The sequence below is a fragment of the Nelumbo lutea genome, chromosome 6 (genome assembly GCF_056320005.1).
Source record: "Nelumbo lutea isolate HS-2025 chromosome 6, American lotus-T2T, whole genome shotgun sequence".
Taxonomy (NCBI): Eukaryota; Viridiplantae; Streptophyta; class Magnoliopsida; order Proteales; family Nelumbonaceae; genus Nelumbo; species Nelumbo lutea.
Window position 1 is genome coordinate 41,174,870 of NC_142689.1, and position 13,244 is coordinate 41,188,113.

At 38.8% G+C, this 13,244-nt stretch overlaps 1 non-coding gene across 1 annotated transcript; it reads right to left on the bottom strand.

Moving 5' to 3' along the window:
* Positions 1–6,182: 6,182 nt before the first annotated feature.
* On the bottom strand, positions 6,183–6,289 carry LOC148848726 (small nucleolar RNA R71). Its single transcript, XR_016101557.1, has one exon. It is a non-coding gene; the product is annotated as a small nucleolar RNA R71 (small nucleolar RNA).
* Between the last annotated feature and the right edge of the window lie 6,955 nt (positions 6,290–13,244).

Consider the following 13,244-nt stretch of genomic DNA (forward strand, 5'->3'; position numbering starts at 1 on the left):
TTCACGGATTTCAATGGTAATGCGTCTACCATAGAGGGGCCCATTGAGCTGCCAGTCACCATTGGTTCATTCACCATCAATCAGGAGTTTTAGGTAATCTCGGGGCGGATAGCATACCACACTTTGTTAGGGTGCCCATTGATACATGGCCTAGCACTGGTCCCATCTACATTCCACTAGTGCATCAAGACCAAGCACAGGGGCCGTGTAGTGAGAATCCCAGTGTCCTGCTTCCCGTTCGACAGAACTAAGACCCACCTTCAAGACGCAATCTACTATGTAGAGTTGACCGAAGAAGGTGAGACTAGAGTGGCTAAGGTGAAAAGTGTACAACTTCTGAACCCAGGAAGTGAGCTTCCTTCAACGCCTGAGAGGAAGAAGCGATCTAGGTGTGTACAAGTCACTAATGAGAACAAGGAAAGATACTACATGATTGTGGAGGAATATGAGGATGCCGACACGTCGGACACCAAGAAGGCCATTCTCGAGGTATGACTTTATTTATTATATGCCATAATTACTGAGATCGAATGTTCACTATAAATTATATGTCTCCTCAAATAAAGAAATATATGCATGCATTCTAAATTTTGCCTGAATTAAAACTATTTCACCATGCCATCTCCACAAAAGGATATCACAATGATCTCATTGCAAAAGGACTATGAGCATACAAAACAGGGCTTATCAGAATCAAAGGTACAACATAACATATTTGTGCATACAATTAGCAACAAAGGGAAATACTAAAATGACTTAAATAACAGGAGCACAACAAGGAAACAATAGAGTATTACAATGAAATCCACATGCCCCCTAAGCACATGCAGGATTCCAACGACGTTGTGGAAGAACCACTAGAAGAGATCAATATGGCTACAAAAGGAGTAAAGAAAAGGCTGTTATGTACTCGTTCAAATTAGAACATGGGGAAAAACAAAAGTTGTTGGATCTTCTGAAAGGTACGAAAACCTTTCTTTTCCCAATTACAAAAATTAGGACACATGTTAAACAAAACTGAACTATGCTTTCTCTCATATCGATAGAATTCCAAGATGTTTTTGCTTGCTCGTATGACCAGATGCCCAGATTGGACTTGGCACTAGTTAAACACTCACTATGCATCTATCCTAAGTTCAAACATGTGGAACAACCACAAAGGATCTTCAAGCTGGAAATAGCACTAAAAATCAAAGAGGAGGTCAAACGATTCCTGAAAGTAGTCTTCATCAAGCCAATCACTCACCCATAGTGGTTAGCCTATGTGGTTTCAGTCAAAAAGAAGAACGGACAATTAAGGTTAGTACTTAGATCCTAGTACATTTGCTTACATTTATTAGAAAGAAATTAGTGCACTGACTTTTCCCACCCCTACCCTAGGTGTTGTATCGATTTCAGGGACCTAAATAGGGCCTGCCCCAAAGACGAGTTCCCGTTGCTAAACATGGACATCCTTATTGATTCAATAGTCGGGAACCAGTTGTTCTCTTTCCTATATGCCTATAGTGGATATAGCCAGATATATATGGATCCTACAAATGCACCCCACATAACATTCATAATGCCAATTGGGAATTTCTACTACAAGATGATGCCCTTTGGCCTGAAGAATTTTGGACCACATACCAGAGAGTGATGACAAGTGTGTTCCATGATGTGGTGCATAAGGAGATTGAGTGCTACGTAGATGACATAGTGGTGAAAGTAAAGAAAAGAGAAAACCACTCCGTCATACTAAGAAAACTGTTCACCAAATGCAGGGCCTTCAACCTAAGGCTCAACCCATTGAAGTGTGCACTTAGAGTACAATCAGGAAAGTTTTTGGGGTATAAAGTTGACCACACCGGGGTCCACCTAGATGAGGTAAAGGTGAAAGTAGTCCTGGACCTACCTCCCCTAAACACTCATAGCTAAAAACCTTCCTAGGGAAAGTCTCCTACCTTAGAAGGTTCATCCCTAGCTTGGCACATGTAGCACCACCCCTATTAAAGTTGACCAAGAAGTCTACAAAATATAAATGGTCAACAGAACATCAAAATGATTTTGACTAGCTAAAGTAAATATTAGCCAAAGCCCTAACCATATCACCTCCAAAGAACGACCAAGAATTTAGGGTGTACATAGTATCAAAGTCAAAAGTCGTAGGATGTCTATTATCCCAAGAAAATGATGAGGGCATTGAGTGTCCAATATACCATGCCAGTAGAACTCTGAAACCAATAGACAAACCTCTACTCTTAGGGAGACTTTTGAAGTGGATGATGTAGTTAAATGATTACACCATTGAGTACACCCATCCAAAGGCAATCAAATGCCAATAGTTGCAGATCTCCTAGTTGCCTTCCTAACCAATGACAACTTCCCCATCTCTAAAGAGGTACCTGGAGAGCTACCCATCATCACAGTAGTAGAAGATGGAGAATGGACCCTGACCTTCAATGGGTGCAATACAAACACCTCCGTAGGAGTTGGAGTCACACTGACTTCACTTACCGGAGAAACATAAACTTACTCATTCAAATTATAGTTCCCCTATTCACACAAAATAACAAAGTATAAGGCACTTGTATTGGGTCTAATGGTAGCTACAGACCTGGAAGTAAAAGTAATAGGGGATTTGAAACTAGTAATTGGACAAATGGATGTCAGTACAACAATAAAGGAGTTGACAATCCTCCCATATAGGACATTGATTTAGAGATTAACCAGGGACCTAGAAGTAACCTATGAGCACCAGAATAGAGCCAAAAATAGATATGCTGATACATTAGCCACCCTGGGATCTAAAATACAACCAAGTGAGAACTTGATCACCATAACAATCCAAATGCACTATGAACCATCAACAAAAAGATTGGGACACTGGGTTGAAACAAAAGATGATGCAAAAGAAGATGATTGGAGACACAATATAATACAGAAGCTGAGTAACCCGGCGGTGGTGATGCAAGATGTCAAAGTCCTCTTAAGATTCCAAATGGCGAATGGAGTGTTATAACATAGAATGGCATATGGAGTCGGGGCAAAATGATAAGGGCCCAAAGAGATAGAAGTAGTCTTGAACGAAACTCACAAAACATACTATGGGGATGTGACTGCAACACTTTATAGGAGACTACACAGGTTGGGGTATTACTAGCCAGAGATGAAAGCAGATGCAACCAAAGCACAGAATGAATGTGAAAAATGTATACTAGAGGTAGATAAAAATGAGTGTCTCACAGTGGGTAATGTGGACTGGAGAGATATGTACATAGAGTATATCCAAAAGAACACCACACCAGTCGACCCAGTTATGTGAAGGAAACTCCTAGAAAAAGCCAAAAGGTTCTATCTACATGACGGAGTGCTATACAAAAAGTCTTACACAGGGAAGCCTCTACACTGCCTATCTGGTGAGGAAGAAGCACTGGATGCAACCCATATCTCTGAACCAGCCCCACACCAAGGACAAATGGCCTTACACAATCACATCCTGGACTTTGGCTTCTATTGGCCAACAATGTTGGAAGATACCAGAATCATGTACAAAAGTGCCACAAATGTCAAGTACATGGCGAACGGATACATCGACCAGCCAATGACCTCCACCCTATCATCACACTGTGGCCTTTTCATACATGGGGGGTAGATTTGATAGGCAAAATACACCCAGCTTCTAGAGGTTATTGCTTCATCATAGTAGCCACAAACTATTTTACAAAATGGATGGAGGCTATACCGCTAAGAAGAATCTGTGCAAAAAACATTGCAAATTTTCTAAGACAACACATAGTCCGTCGGTTTGGGGTCCCAATGAAGATCCTCATAGACAATGGGTTATTAATTAAAAACCAGGAATTCCGGGACCTATTAGGACAATATGGGCACGATTGGGCACATCCACAATACAAGGGAATGGACAAATAGAGGGAACCAGTAAGACCTTGTTGAAGATTCTAAGATAAATAGTAGCCAAAAACCAAAAAGATTGGGCTGATAAGTTGTCTGAGACACTCTGGTCTTATCACACAACAATCAGAAAGAGCACACAGGAAACTCCTTACTCTTTGGTATATGGCTAGGATGCAGTTCTATCAATAGAGATACAAACAATGTCCTCTAGAGTAGCTTATGTGATGGGAAAACACTTCCATTACAAAAAGAAAAAAGAAAAAAAAATATATAAAATGAAAAGAAGAAAAAAGGGGAGATCTTTTGAACAACAAGAGGGGCAATTGAGAATTTGGATCAGAACTCAGATCTGAGTTCAGATCTGAATACTGCTGTTGCAGACCTGCAACAATTCAGATCTGTGTTCCTCTAAACACATATCTGAACTGATGTAAATTTGAGGTGAATTGGGTGTCATAACCATCCCAATTCACCCTAGGACACTTCTGCTATTCCCCAAAAGCAGTTTGGTAGCAAGACCTGAAGGTAAGGCAATTGAGAATTCAGATCCGACTTGAGTTTAGACCTGAATTCTGCTGTTGCAAAACTACTCAGTTCAGATCTGAGTTCATCTGAACTCAGACCTAAACTGGTACAAGTTTGAGGTGAATTGGGTGCCATCATCACCCCAATTCACCCTAGGATACATCTGCCAGACCCCAAAAATAGTTGGATAGCAAAGGCTTGAGGAAATTCAGATCTGAACTGATATAGATCTGAACTGATACAAATCCGAACTGCAGTTGTTGATTGAACCAATACTTTGAATTTTTGATGAATTGTTTTCTTTGCTCTATTCACTTGTAACTGAGCTAATGTATGTTTGGATTGAAAATTTGTGATGCCTCAGATATCTAATGAAAAGCAACACTTTCTAAGTGTTTCTATTTGAATTCTGACTTGTAGCAGGGCTGCTATAGCAGACTTGATTTGAGGACAGGTTTGTGCTTTCAAACATCCGCCCATTCTTGGATGTTCTTTGCATTCAAAAAAAAATTTCTTCTATGATGGCTAGCTTTGATTTCTATTGTGAATGAACATAAGGTCTGATCAAAACTTAGATTCAATTATGCTCTGTAACTTGCTATATTTTAGTAGTAGCAATAATGCATACTTGAATTCAAAAGCTGTCTGGAATGAATGGCTTGTTTTACATAAACTTGAAAGCTATGAATTGATATGGATGATGTTAGCTGATGTGCATTTGTATGGACTTGTAAGAATTCTGAACCAAGATATTGACTGAGTTAAATGTGAACTGAAATACTGTCATTAATCTGAATAGCATCAGCATATACATGTTATATGCACATCAGACCTGATTTCAGGTCATAGAAGTTCTTAAGATTATAAGCCATACTCTTGCATAGCTTACAAACCTGAACCCAAACCTGGCTTAGGTCTGGTTATAGCTCAATTTAGGTCCTCTGAAAGGCACCTTGAGAATTCAACTTTGATAAGCAGCCCTTAGTCTAGCAGATGTGAATGGATGTGTACATAGTGTACAATGCATTTCAATTCAGATTTCAATTATTATTGCTTATTGAATTTCTTTGAACCAACAATCCCAAAGAATTGTAGGTCTGAAATCAGATGTTGCAATTAAGGGATGTAAATAAGATTGTTGGTTCAGATCCCTCTTAATAATCAAAATTATTTATGATTAGTAAATCATGGTACATATCTCAGTTATGATAAGCTTAGATTTATATTCTGTTGTATTGGCCTTTTTATTGCCTTGACTTTCGCAGTTTATGACAAATAGAGTCAAGCTGGAGGAGATCCTCTACGACTCGAAGATTGAAAGAACTCTCTGTGTCCATCTAAGAGCAGCTAGACAAGTTCAACAAGAAGCTCAAGAAGCTCAAGAAATGGCTGAACAGAGAACCATGATGGATTATGCCAAACCCTCACTCACTGGAGCTGCTTCTAGCATTATCAGACCTGCTATTGCTACTAACAACTTTGAGATTAAACCTACCATTATACAAATGATTCAAAACACTGTGCAATTTTGTGGAATGGCCTACGAAGATCCTAACGCATATATTGCTAACTTTTTAGAAATATGTGACACCTTCAAACACAATGGGGGTAAGTGATGATGCCATTAGGCTAAGGTTATTTCCATTCTCTTTGAAGGATAAAGCCAAAGCATGCCTGAATTCATTACCAGTGGAATCAATAGCTACGTGGGACGAAATGACCAACCATTTCCTCTCTAAGTATTTACCCCTTCTAAAATTGCTAAAATGAGGAATGATATCACTACATTTTTCCAGCAAGAGGGGGAATATTTATATGAGTCATGGGAATGATACAAGGAGCTACTGAGGAGAGTTCCTCACCATGGCCTTCCCATATGACTGCAAGTGCAAACCTTCTATAACCGACTCAAATAAGACCATACTAGATGCTGTAGTCGGGGGGTCCATAAACAATAAGACTCCTGAGGTTGCCCATGCACTCATTGAAGAAAAGGCAGCCAACAACAATCAATGGCATTCTGAAAGAACCCAAACTAGGAGTTGATGACCAAGTTCATAACGAATACAGAAACTAGATTTCAGAATAACAAAACACCGATAAGGAACTTGGAAACTCAAGTTGGGCAGTTGGCACAGATGATTTCAAAAAGGGTTCCGGGTACCTTACCAAGCAACATCGTGGTAAACCCAAGGGAACAAGAGGCTATTAGGAAAATTCCCAATTCAGATGCTTAGTCATAAACTGTTTTACTTGCTTTTTTTTTTCTTTTTCATTCATAACATTTAAGTTTAATTAGTTTTTCTTAGAATTTAATTGAATAAAGCTACTGATCTCCTCTTCTAGTTTGCAAGTGATTTCTAGCAGAAGAAGCTTCCCACCGACAGCATATTGCAAAATTTAAGAATGATCTTCAGAGAAGTCCTCTAAACACCTCCTATTACTTGATGATGCTCTTGCTGGTTTTGTTGTTACTCTCTAACAGTGAGGTTCAACCGTACACCTCATTCACCCCAACACACATATGCAGGCAATGCCATATCCAAGTAGATTGGAACCCCTCAAGTTCATTGCTATTTATTGGGTGATTTTTAAGAAGGAATACAATGAGTTGAGGGAGACCAATGTATTTGTTAAGTTTTTATTCTTGCGAGTGACCCAACTTAGTATATGCATGAGAAAAAGGGGGAGCTGAATATGTCTTTCAACATAACTAGCCTTAACTACCTTCATGTGTATGAAAGCACTTGATTTCATTGTTAATGGTCAAGAAAGCTAGTGCACATCTGAATTATTGATACATGAGGTTCAATAATTGAGCCCAAATTGACTTCGCTATTTTGAGCTGAATAGTAAAACTAGCAGCTCAGAACATGAGTCTTGTTATCTATCTCAAGCACGTGACCAGTGTGAGATGGAGCATAAAATGCACTCACACAAAAGAGAGAGAGAGAGAGAGAGAGAGAAAAAGAAGAGTGTGAGATGGAGCATAAAATGCACTCACACTAAAAGAAGAAGAAAAGGGTGAGATGGAGCATAAAATGCACTCACCCCTAGAAATAAGTAATTATGGTGACAGTTGAGGTTCAAAGGGGCATACTAAAGTTGAAATTTCATTAAGACATAGTTACAGATGTGAAACTTAGTGCAATTAGATTATTAACTTTGACAATTAAGGAGCTGATTTATATATTGATTGAGAGTGAAGGCTGGACTTTGAAGAAATTCATATTCTCCTTTCCTTGGATCTTATACATGTGTTAAATGGTAATTTACAAGAATAAGAGTTGAACACTTACAAAAGTTCCCCGACTACTCAATGCATTTCTATCCTAAAAATTCAATTGGTAAATGGTGAGAATAGAAGGGGGGAATGTTCAGTTTATGGCTGATGTCTTTGTTTGAGGACAAGCAACAACTTAAGTGTGGGGGTATTTGATAAACATACAATTTATCTATAATTTATGAGGACTTTGCATGGATTATTATGCCAGTTTTATTTAATTTTGCCCTAATTTAGCTTAATGCTAAGAAAAGATTTCAGGGGTAATTAATCCAAGAAAAAGAATGCAAAAGGTAAGAAAATGAGGTAAAAAATACCAAATTCAGCCCAGCCCAGTTATGAAAGCAAGAGAGCACACTTCGGCCCAAGAAGTACAAGTTGATTCCTTGAAAAAACCTAAGAAAAGAAAGACTAGCAAATAGTAAAATTCAGCCTAGCAGAGAAGGCCCATTCTCAGCCCAAAAGAGCAGCCTAGAGTGTAGCAACCCAAATAGCAACCCAAAGAACTAGAGGCGGCAACTCTTAGAAGGCTTTCAAGAGAATTCTAGAAAGTTCAAGAAGGGGGTGTAGTACACCCCATTCTAGAGGCTTCAAGAAGGGGCAATAGCCCACTTGAAAATCAATCTAGCAAGAAGAGAAGGTGAGTTTGAAATTGAGAGATTTTTATTCAGAGATCTATTGTAATAATTCCATTCTAGTTTCATTTTCCTTTGATTTGAATTCAACTTCCTTGTTGTAATTTTTTTTCTCCCTCTTCCATTTTTTCTTGATGTAATTAAGTTTGTAAAATTTCATATCAGCAATCAATTTCTTTTTGATTCATTCGAATGGGTGTGAATTGTTCTTGAAGTTTCTTGAATAGTGGTTAATTGTAGATTAATTCAGCCAATTAAACTTTCAAAACTCAGATATGAGATTGCAATATATGAATTGCTTGAAAGAGAATTCAGATCTGCAATTTTCAGATTGGCCGATTTGATCTAAAGCTTGGAATTCTTAGAGTGCTTGAAAAAGACTCTAGGAATTTAGATCTATTATTCAAGTACTGAATTGAATGCATGGTTAGAGATAACTTGCACAATTCAATTGGTGATTAATTCAGATTTGAATTGATGCCTTAGATGTGTTTGAAGAAATGCATGCATGAATGATTAGATTCTTGCTAGAGATGGAAGAACCGCCACTCATGCATAGGATGAACATGCACATGAGAGAGGTTGTTCATGACCTTGGAGTTATACCAAACCAAGGCTCAATCACAATCTATTCAAATGATTCAATTTGATTGATTGCTGAATTCTGACATTAACATTAACTATTTACTCTTCTAACCTGAATTGAAGGCAATTGGGCCAATACTTTAGATAGATTTTAGTTTAGGATTTTTAGATCTTGAATAAAGTTTTGATTTATTGTTGATTAGATAAGAAGTGCCCAATTTAGTATTGGTAATTGTTTCCTAAATCTTTGTGGGAATGATACTTTATTCACTACTTTACTACTTGAATAGCTAGTGCACTTGCTAGTGTCACAATGAGCCACATCATAATGACATATTCCTTGACAACCCCAAGAGGGCCTTGGCAAACCCAAGTGCGATAACATATTTCCTAGAAACCCTAGGAAAGCCCTAGCAACCCCAGAAGCAATGACATATTCCTTAGCAACCCTAGGAAGGCCTTGGCAATCCTAAGTGCGATGACATATTCCCTAACAAACCCAAGTGCAATTAAATATTCCTTGACAATCCCAGGAAGGCCTTGGCATCCCCAACTGCAATGACATATTCCTTAGAAACCCTAGGAAGGCCCTGGCAATCCCAGGAGCAATCACATATTCCCTGGCAACCCTAGGAAGGCCCTAACAATCCTAAAAGCGATGACACATTCCCTCTGAACACCAGGAAGGTTTTGGCAATCCTAGGAGCAATAACATATTCCTTGGTAACCCCATGAAGGCCTTGACAACGCCAAGTGCAATGATAAATCATGACACTTAGTTTTCAAAAGTGTGATGATCTACTCTGACAAATCCAAGAAGGCCCTAGAAACACCAGGTGCGATGAAAAGTCTAAACGCTTTCTAAAGTATGGTGACATACCATGGAAAACCCAGGAAAGTCCTAGCAACATCAAGTGTGATGATAAATCCCGACACTTAGTTCTCCCAGATGCGATAACATGCCCTACAAACCCTAGAAGACCTTGGAAATCCCAAGGACGATGACATACACTAGAAACAAAAAAAAAGTCGTGGTAACAACAAGCGTGACAATGAATCTCAACACTTAGCATACTTAAGTACGATGACATATCCTAGCAAAACCAGGAAAATTTTGACAATCCCAAATGCACTAATAGACCTTGACAAAGAAAATCCTTGGCAACTACGAAGGCGATGGAATATCACAAGCACTTAGTATTTCAAGCTGTGATGACATAACTAAGTCAAGCTGCAACAGTCCAAAAAGGACTTCATATGTGATGGTACACACCATAGTTACACTGGGAAGCATAGTACATATACATAAAATTGGCATTCTTGGAACACGGCGACAATAGCCTGGCTACAACAGGCACATTTGTAATTGCAATGAGCAATTTAGACATCCTGGTACACCTAGAAACAACCCGCCAATAGTTCAAGTGGAAACAAAGTTAATTGCAAGCCTGGATGACCCCAGGAACAACCAAACGACATAACACCAGGCGGTTACAAAGCAGCAATCCACCATTTGTGCACAATCAATTTCCATATTCAAACAAACAGTTATACTCTGGGTATAGGTGCCTACCCAAAGTGCGAAATTACTTTGCATCGCATGATCAGTTCACATTTTGTTCATCGCAAAAAGGCACCTTCCGAACTTACACATAAGACGATATGCTAAGATTAAGTGCTACCTAATCACTATCAACACCAAGCAAGTGTTTCTGTTTTCATGATTTGATAAGTAGGTGCATACACAAATCAACAAACTACCAGAAAAATAATCACCCAAGCAAAACCAAAGGGAGCCCAATTTACAACCTACTAATAATACCTTCAGCTTGATGGGCCTACTAATAATCACTCATCTCTCATCAAAGTTATCTGCTCCAAGCTCTGCCGCTGCGTTTGGATATCTAAAATCTCTTTATCCTCCTTGAATTGACATATCAAAATAGAAATGCTTATTGATAAGCTCACACTTACCAATAAGCAGGGGGCTAATAGTCTACCCAAATTAATTTTTTTTTCATTCATTGTACTCCACCATGCATCCTAACTATGAACAAGAACAATTACCAGACCCAACACAGTGAGCACACACTCCAAGCTAAGGAACCCGTTCATTGTAAGCCATGAGGAATCATAGAAACAAGGTGTCATGACACCCATGTTTCGCCATATCCCCCACTACCATAGACCTCCGAAGCGAACGCCGATGACACAAATGCTTATCGGTAAGCTCCCACTTACCAATAAGAAAGGGGGCTAATTGTAGGTACATGTTGATCACCACAACTGTAATAGCACAAAAGGTGCTAAACCAATGCCATAAAGGTACCCGTGATGAGTTCAGGACTCGACACAAACTTGCGATGAGCTTTGAGCCCGTATAGGTGTGCAATGAGCTCAAAGCCTAAAATGAGCTTGCAATGAGCTCAGGGCCACCACGGACCTGCAATAGACCCAAAGCCACAATACTAAAGATATACTCAAGGCCACCACAAGCCTACGATGAGCACAAAGCCATCGCAAGGCTGCAATGAGCTCAAAGCCATCACAAATCTGTAATGAGCTTATGACCATCATGTATCAACGATGTATGAAGGAACATGATGACTAACCAATGTTACCCATGATAAGACACCCAATAGGATTAAGAGAGACACATAAGATTGGAAATGACATCATCCACGCCACGTCAGTCTAGGAGACTCACAAAAAGAAGTAGCATACGTGAGAATCCTCAAACAAAAGGAAACCCTGTCCTTGAGATATCTCATAAGACATGTGGTAAAACCCTAGCAGTATTCCTTGAAAACTGACACTGAATCAAAGATTTCATTTTCTAGTGATAATTAAACACTTTTAGCTCCTTCCTTTTGGGGCCTCGGGATCTTTCCCTATAAAAGGAGGTCTAACTCATAACGATAACAACATTCTGTCAATCATAGCCTTTAGCCTACCCTTTGCCCTCAGTCTTTCTTCGTCCTTCAAGGAGACCCCCTTACGTAGCCTTACCACACTAATCACATATACATTATATATATGCATTTTTACAAAGATACATACATAAAATTGAATTTGTTTAACCTATTTTTGTTCGATGATCCAATAATATATCGAATCAAATATATATAATCGAATCATTAGATCATATTGTATTATAAAATTTGATCCATTTTCTTATTGGATTGAATTCATATGTATATTATATATATGCATTTTTACAAAGATACATGCATAAAATTGAATTTGTTTAACCTATATATTCTGCTCGTATTTGGGAGCAAACTTTGAGTAAAGCAGTTTATACTCATGCCCTAGAGTCTTGTGGATAGTTTAGGCTCGTATCTAGGAGCATAGATAGTTTAGGCACATGCCTAGGAGAGAATTGAGTGAGTTTTTTTTTTCCTTATAATAGATAGTTTATACTCGTATCTATGAGCATGGATAGTTTAGGCTCATACCTAGGAGAATATTTTGATTAATTTGACTTATTTTCTTTTCGCATAACACGTGACTGTATGCACAACTACACATCCACTAGAAAAGAATTCCTTTTGTATGTACTCTTGTAGAGTAATTGGAAGTCGAGGGACTTGTTTCAAAACTTCATTAATTACCACTTATGGTGGTTGGATAGCATTGTTCTTGTCTTGTCGTTTTTTTGCTTTTAGGGGGTTTCTGTGGTCGAGCCTTCCTTTTAAATTGCTTTGATTGTCTACAAGGTAGAGTGGATTGGTGTGTCGCATGATGCTCCTGACATGTAATGATGGCCAATCATCTTTTGAGAGTAAGGTGGTGGACCGGGGTGAAGGAATTCCCTTGGGACTTAAGGCCTATGTTTGTGCTCGATTTAGTACTACCCCTAGTGTATGGCCACAAGTAGAAGGGTCAGTGGGGATTTTGTGTTTAATTTAGTGATGCCCCCGGCATAAGTTCATAGATGATAGGATGATGAGGGAATTGGAGAGCTTTAGGTTCAAAGGATCCAAATGTAATAGTTGTCATGTTGGTGGTCGCTATGTCTTCACTTGGATCTAGTTCGACCACTCCTGACTCGGCCAATTGCATTATCTTGTCTTTGAGGATAAAACATTTCTCAACTAGGTGGTTAATTACCCAATGGTAATGACAATACTTCGGTTATTCAATTTTCCCTTCCTCTTCTGGGCATTTACTATCAGGAAGCTCTATAAGCTTTATAGTTAGAAGGGCATCCAACATTTTAGAGACATCTGAGGCAGGGAATGGATACACCTTCGCTTCCAATTCCTTAAGAATGTGCTTTTGATTTTCTTTCTCTTGATGAATATTTGATTTCATTTCTT